We start from the raw sequence: 8089 nt of genomic DNA on the forward strand, positions 1-8089 counted from the left end.
AAATATGTTCAAAATCATTAACTATCAGGGAAATGCAAATCAAAACTACAATGAGATATCACCTCATGCCCGTCAGAATGGCTATAATTAACAAGACAGGAAACAGCATGTCTTGGAGAGGATGTGGAGAGAAGGGAACCCTCATACACTGCTGGTGGGAGTGCAAACTGGTGCAGCCACTATGGAAAACAGTATGGAGATTCCTCAAAAAATCAAGGATAGAACTACCATATGATCCAGCTATTCCACTGTTGGGTATTTATCCAAAGACCTTGAAAATATAAATGCCTAAAGATACATGCACCCTTGTGTTCATGGCAGCGTTATTCACAGTAGCCAAGACTTGGAAGCAACCTAAGTGCCCATCAAGGGACGAATGGATAAAGAAGATGTGGTATATATACACAATGGAATACTACTCAGCCATAAGAAACGATGAAATCCAGCCATTTGTGACATCATGGATGGACATTGAGGGTATAATGCAAAGTGAAATAAGTCCAATGACTTTTTTTAAGAAATAGCCGAGCTGATCCTAAAAATCACAGAGGTTAGTAAGTTCCCCAGAATATCCAAAACAATCTTGGAAAAGAAGAGCAAATATAGAGGTCACAAAATATTCTGTTTCAAAATTTACCACAATGCCAGGGTAATTAAGACATGGTATTGGCATAAGTATGGATATAGAGAACAATAAAATTGAACTGGGCATTGAGAAATAAACACATATATCTCCAGACATTTGATTTTAGAAAAGAGTGCCAAGAACGTTCAATGGGAAAAGGATAGTCTTCAACAAATGGTACTGGGATCACTAGAAATCCACATGCAAAAAAATGAATTTGGACCCCTATTTCACACAATATGTACTAATTAACTCAAAATGGATAAAGGGTAAATGAAATAGTTAAAACTATAAAACTCATAGAAGAAAATATATGTGTAAATTTTCATGACTTTGAAATAGGCAATGGTTTCTTAGATATGACACCAAAAGCAAAAATAGAAAAAATAAATGGAACTACATCAAAATCCAAAACTCATGTATCAAAGGAGACTATCAGGAAAGTGAAAGGGAAACTACAGAATAGGAAAAAAATCTAAAAATCATACATCTGAGAAGCAACTAGTATTTAGGATATGTAAAAAATTCTTAGAATTCTATCATCAAAATACACAATAACCCAATTTAAAAATAGGCAAAGTGGGGCCGGGCCTGTGGCTTAGCAGTTAAGTGTGCACACTCCGCTACTGGTGGCCTGGGTTCGGATCCTGGGCACGCACCGACGCACCACATCTCTGGCCATGTCCCACAGACAGCAACTAGAAGGATGTGCAACTATGACATACAACTATCTGCTGGGGCTTTGGGGAAACAAAAACAAAAACAAACAAAAAAAAAGGAGGAGGATTGGCAATAGATGTTAGCTCAGAGCTGGTCTTCCTCAGCAAAAAGAGGAGGATTAGCATGTACGTTAGCTCAGGGCTGATTTTCCTCAAAAAAAAAAAATGCTCATTCATGAAAATGAGGCAAATATTTAAACGTTAAAAAAATAATAATAAAAATAGGCAAAGTATTTGAATAGATGTTTCTCCAAAGAAATATATGGCTGGTCAATCAGCACATGAAAAGATATTTAAAATCATTAACCATTAGGGAAATGCAGACCAAAAGCACAAGATACCACTTCACATCCACTAAAATAATATAATAAATAAAACTGAAGAAAGAAGTGTTGGTGAGGATGTGGAGAAATTGGAACCCTTATATGTTGCTGGTAGGAATGTCAAATGGCGCAGCCTCTGTTGAAAACAGTTTGGTAGTTCTTCACATAGTTAAACATAGAGTTACCATATGACCCAGAAATTCCACTCCTGATTATATACTCAAGATAATTGAAAACATATATTGATACAAAAACTTGTGCAGGAATTTTCATAGCAGCATTACTCATAATAGCCACAGAGTGAAAACAACCCAATATCCACCAACCAATGAATGGATAAATGAATGTGGTGTATCTATACAATGGAATATTATTTAGCCATGAAAAGGAATGAAGTACTAAAAGGTGCTCAAGTTTTATATAGAAGCGTACACTGGATATAGAAAGAACTTCTTCAGTGTTCATTATTTAAATTATTCTTGAACAAACCTGGGATGTTGGTATTATTCTTACCTTAATTTCACAAGTAAGGAATCAGCCTCTTTTTCCGACATCCTCCATCTTGTTTCCTGCACTCCTGTCATATATATGTGATGATATTTAACAAATATTTACATATTTTTCTTACTCCTTAATTGCTGTTTCCTCTTTTCTTTGTCAGGAGAATTACTACTTATTTATTTAAAATGAGCTAGTATGTCATTCTTCTCTAGTATTGGTTTACATCCATAGACCAATTTGATCTTTCACCTAGCTTTCCCAGCACTGTGTTCAGAGTTTTGTAATAATACTTAATATATTATATTGTTATTACAAAAGTACACAACTTTTTTATCCAGTGATTTTCTTAAGTGCAAGGGAAGTTCTTCTTTCTATCCTTTCTTCCTCTTTCCTCATTTTCTTCATTTTTCAACATTTTTGGTAAATTTATTATATCTCATCAATATATGATAACAGTGCTTGGGTCAAGGTAGATGTCTCTAAAAATATACTTAATAAATTTTTAAAATGGATATTTGATGAGAGTTTATTTCTTGCTCCAAATCACAAGGCTAGTACATGTAATTGAGATTGATTCAAATCTTCTATATTTGAGTACTATATTAAAATATAGTGCTTGTTACATTTCAGTGATTTTTATAACATTTATATAGATATATGGTAAGATTAAACACTACTCAAAATGATAGTAGATGGTTGTTTCAATAAAATTGCAGAATATGTATATGGATGTCTATAAATATATATATACACACAGATACACACCCACATCTATATATAGACTTGGACTGTGTCTTATATGTCTATATATTTACCTATAGGTTCTTTGTTTTATGTGATTCAAGTAAGATTACATACTTTACAGTTAGAAGTAGGAGAAAATAGTGAATTTTCTTTTCTACCTCATCCAATTAATATGCAATGCAGTCCTGAGAGGCAAGAACAAGATCTTTTGCTATCTTTTGCTTCTTCTGATAGTTCATCTCTTGTTTCCAGGGTACAGTATCCATGGAGAGCAGTAAGTGTTGATAGATTTATAGGCCTCCCCTTTATCAGACTTCATCAGGATAACTGACGATATTATTTATTGATGCTTCTAAGAACATTCAGGTTTTTTTTTTTCTGAGGAAGATTTTTCCTTGAGCTAACATCTGTTGCCAATCCTCCTCTATTTTGTATATGGGTCACCGCCACAGCATGGCCACCGATGAGTGGTGTATGTCTGCTCCTGGGAACTGAACCGGGGCCGCCAAAGCAAAGCACGCTGAACTAACCACTAGGCCATGGGGCTGGCCCCAATATTCAGCTTTTTAAGCTATATTTTTACAATGCCTACTATTAATTTCCACAAATATTTACTTAATATTTACTGTTTGATTGAAGTGACAGAACTACTTTCTTGAAAAGAAACTCTTTGCTGTCCCACATAACTACATTTCAGGAGAGGAAGAGAACTTTCTGGAGGTTTTAAAGGACAATCCCTTCCTTGTGTTTTACAGTTTGTATAAGCCATCTGCATTCCTTGGTGGAGGGCCCCTTCCTCCATCTTCAAAGCCAACCAGGTACCATATTTAAGTCTCTCTCTCTCTGACTCTGACTCTCCTGCCTCTTTCTTATAGGGATGTCTGTGATTGGATCTATGCGACAATCCAGGATCATCTCACCATATCAAGATACTTTAATCATATTTGCAATGACTCCTTTGCTATATAAGGTAATATATTCACAGGTTTAGGAGATTACAATGTCAACATTTTGGGGAGCTATAATTGCCTTCTGTATGTACCCATTTACATCCTGGGCCGTTTTCTTCAAGATGCTGAACCAGTGCTCACCAAGAGTGCTGTATTCACTTCCTTTTTTTTGACACGGTAGAGAAAAGATGCTCTTTCTTTAGACCCATCTAAAGGAAGGACTCAGTTTATTATAACTTGAGCCACTTCCTCCTCAAATAAGATGATGATATTTTCAAATTAAGGAAGACATGCTGGCTAAACCACACAAACATATGTCATTCTCTAAATCATCACAAGTAGAACATCAAGCTGGATCTTACTGGAAATAAATCAATCAAAAAGCATGAATGTTTTCCTCCAGCCAAGTGCAATACAATTTGTAAAGGAAATCTTCTAGGTATAAAACTGATAAAAATCTGGCTTTAATATCCTGTAATCCAAGCACAACATTGCAGAAGTACATCTTTTCATATTATAGTGGATTACAATTAATAGGAGGTCATTTACTAATTCACTCGAATTAAAATGGTTTTTTTAGCAACTATTGTTTTTTTCAAATTGGAGCAACCATATGAATTACATTAATATAGTTTATCTCATTAAATACATCAACATTGTGTTATAGATGTTCTATTATTCATTTGGCAGAAGAGGCATTCAAGACACAGACATGTCAAATAATTCCAATTTGCCAGATATAATAAATTGTGAAATCATGATTTTAACTCAGTTGTGTAGGATTCCAAAATGTCTAGTAATACTACTGTGCCACATGTCCTAACATAGTACTGAGAGATGATTCTTGATCCGTTGAGTGATTACCATTGTAATTTGCATTTTCTCTACAAAAAAGTTGTGACTGGCAGGAGTCATAGAACTCGAGTTATATTCTCAAATTCTGGGTGCCTCTAATTTTGTTTTTGAAGCAGAAAGTAAATAAATGCCTCTCTATTTTCTAGACTTATTTTGCATATCTAAAATAAGTCACCTTTTTGTGAAACATAAGAAACATTAATCTAATTTTTTTCTCTTTACCATCAAAAATACCACTGAAACCACAGACTGAAGTCCTGAGACTGAAGACCAACCAGTAAATTTTAGGCCCTGAATATCCTATAAAATAAAATGTATCTCTGTATGAATCATTATCAAGTGGTCTTTATCATACACTTGAAGTAGTATCACATTGTTAAAAATGTTATGCCAACTTCTGATTGTGCATATGAGTACACAAAGACCGCTTATTCACTGGATATTTTTGGTCTGTAAAATGACCTTTCCAATCTTTAGAGCAGAACTTTTGCCTGGAGCTGTCTTTAATAATGTATCAAGCGTTAAATGTATGAGCATAGCAACAAGCACATTAGTATTTTTTAGCTGCTCTGAATTCCATATTCTTATGTACCTGCACTAATTTCCTTGTCAAAGAAATATAATTTATTTAAATGCAGAATCTCTTATTATTCTCTTCGTTGTGTGTGTACTTCCACATAGAATATATTTTGAATTTTAGTTGGTAGTATCTCAATAGCTAATACTTTCAAACTCTCTTAATCCTAGACTTGTAAGAGTTTCTTAAACTTATGAATAGAAAAAAATATATATCTGAAAGTTAAATCTGAAGCAATCATAGCCTTGTGGATAGCGGCATAGTTAAAAGTAGATGACATGAAAAATAACTTAAGTAGCATTATGAACTGGTTCCAATTCAATAGGGGACAATTTCAAGAAGAATCCTTTTCTTTTCTTCAAGTCACGCTCAATACGCTAGGTGTTGTTCACTAAAATCTCAATTAGATGCATAGGGTCAGTACTGTGGGACTGCCCAGATCAACTGTGTGTAGGTCGATCACGGGGCAACCATCAATAAGGTAATCAAAGTTGAAATATATTCTACTTACAGCTTCTTGTTTCCAACACTCTAAGAAGTACCTGTAATTGTTATTCCCTTCAGTTCTGCCACTTGGAAGACTGATAGAGGAACCGAGCTTCAGGAGGAAACGTCGTCGTCATTGGGTGAATTGGTGGGTGGATGCTTGAGACTTAGGGGAGCAAGATTGAGGAAATCTAATCCGTCCTGTACCAATAACATACACTAAAATTCAAAAGTTATAATATTGGCCTCTCTGAAGAATGTCAAAAGGTTTACAGCTAGTGACTCAGATTCGGAAGGTATCACGGGAGGGAGTTACTTATCCCCAAAATTCTTCATCTTAATTCAAACCAAAGTATAGAATTATTTGGTATTAGTATTTAAAATTACTGTAATGATTGTGATAAACATACCCTAGAGGACTCCCACTATGATTTCCCACTCTCAGATATCCAGGAATTTGTGTAGTTTCCTCTTCTTGATTGGGAAGTGGGTCCAGTAATTGCTTCCCACCAGGAGAATATGGCGAAGGTGATGGGCTGTCACACTTTTTCTTAGGTCATGTTATTTGGCAAAGGTGGAGAGATGTCAGCCCTGTGATTATTTTATATTCTGTATGACCCTGTCTTAGTGTACTTTCTCCTGCTGGTCTTGAAGAAGCAAGCATGCATGTTGTGAACTGCCTACGGAGAGGGCCACATGGCAAGGAACAGAGGGCAGCAGAGAGGGGCCGGCAGCTAGCAAAAATATGGAGACCTCAGTCCTATAATTGCAAGAGGATGAATTTTGCCAACAATCTGAGGGAATTTGGAAGCAGTTCTTTTCAATTTTGGCATCCAGGTGAGTATGTAGCCCAGCTAACACCCTGCCTACAGCTTTGTGAGACCCTGAGCAGAGGGTTCAGATAAACTGTGCCTGCCTCCTGACCCCTGGAAAATGTGTAAAATAAATACATGTTGTTTTAAACCTCTAAGCTTGTGGTAATGTTCTTTAATAGGACATTGAACATGCATACAATAACAAAGAAATGATTTCCACATGTGTAGTTGATGGCAAAGATTTCTGATAAAATAATGCTGCAACATTGTGAGCAAGAGTTCATGAATGATAAATTTGTTTTTTGAAAGTTCTCCTTAAAACTAGTTATTTATTTAACTGAGAGAACATGTACTGCACAGTGCTTAAGAACATGAACTCTGTATTTCTGGGTTCAAATCCCAGCTCTTCTACTTTCTAGCTGTGTAATCTGAGCAACCCATGCAATCTCTCTGAGCCTTAGTTTTCTCATCAAAAAAATGGATATTAATTGTATAAACCTCACAGGCTTGCTATGAAGATAGCTTGAGAAAAATATCATGTCATTTGAATTTGATAAATTACTGAAATAAAGATTTTGGTTTTTCCAGTGTAACTGTATGGTGAATTGTTTTATTCCTGCCAAAATGGGTAATCTTCAAAAGTGAAATAAATAGCTTCACCCATTGTACCTAGAATTAATGTCAGAGATAGCACAGGCTGTGAAAATTTGCAGATACCCACAATTAAAAGGAAGTGAATTTAATAAAAGAGCAAAATAATATGGAAAAATAGTCACGGATTCATAGCAGATATTTGCAGTAGATTACAGATGTCAGAGAGAGATCACATAGAACTTGGCTTTCAGAGAAAATTTGTTACCTATAGGTAAAACAAAGTTCCAATGGTAGAAGTTTTGGTTTAAAAAAAGCTGTAAAAGAATGGAAACTTTACTTTACCAAGATGTGTAAACAGGATAGAGAGGGATGAGTAAAAGAATCATGAGGCCAATAGTAAACTTTAAGGGAATTCTTCAAGACTCAAGTCATAAAAAACGTTAAGGAAAGAAAGACAAAGAGTAGTTCATCCAGGCGCCTATTTCACAAAAGTAGGACAGAGTCCATGCTCACCTGTTCCTCGTTGGAGAATTACTATCAACTTCATTATGATGTCATATCTGTCGTACAAACTAAGTTTACCGGTATTTTGTATTTCTAGTTTTCACATACACTTGAAATAAATAGGGAATCTGTATATAAGTCCATCCAGTATATAATCTGATCCCAGCAAATGTATTTTATTGGCTTCTCAGTTAACTAATGTAATTTATCCTTGAAAGCATGCTGTTCAATGGATTAGCCTGTGGTTAATTTTCCTTAGATTTCTCTCTCAGGCATAAATGTTTTACTTAAGGTCCTTGCACCCGAAGTGAAACTATGTATTTGAAACAGGCAAAGTGTCCTTAATTTAAACGGACATTGAGTTTAGTCACGTTTTCAATGATTATATTCAATAGG

General features: G+C 35.2%; 1 long non-coding RNA gene across 1 annotated transcript; it reads left to right on the top strand.

Moving 5' to 3' along the window:
• The first annotated feature begins 3797 nt into the window (after positions 1-3797).
• On the top strand, positions 3798-6742 carry LOC131421271 (uncharacterized). The gene is made up of 3 exons (XR_009223784.1): positions 3798-3882; positions 5859-5928; positions 6435-6742. It is a non-coding gene; the product is annotated as an uncharacterized LOC131421271 (long non-coding RNA).
• The last annotated feature ends 1347 nt before the right edge of the window (positions 6743-8089 follow it).

Source organism: Diceros bicornis, chromosome 24 (genome assembly GCF_020826845.1).
Source record: "Diceros bicornis minor isolate mBicDic1 chromosome 24, mDicBic1.mat.cur, whole genome shotgun sequence".
In the NCBI taxonomy this organism is placed as follows: domain Eukaryota; kingdom Metazoa; phylum Chordata; class Mammalia; order Perissodactyla; family Rhinocerotidae; genus Diceros; species Diceros bicornis.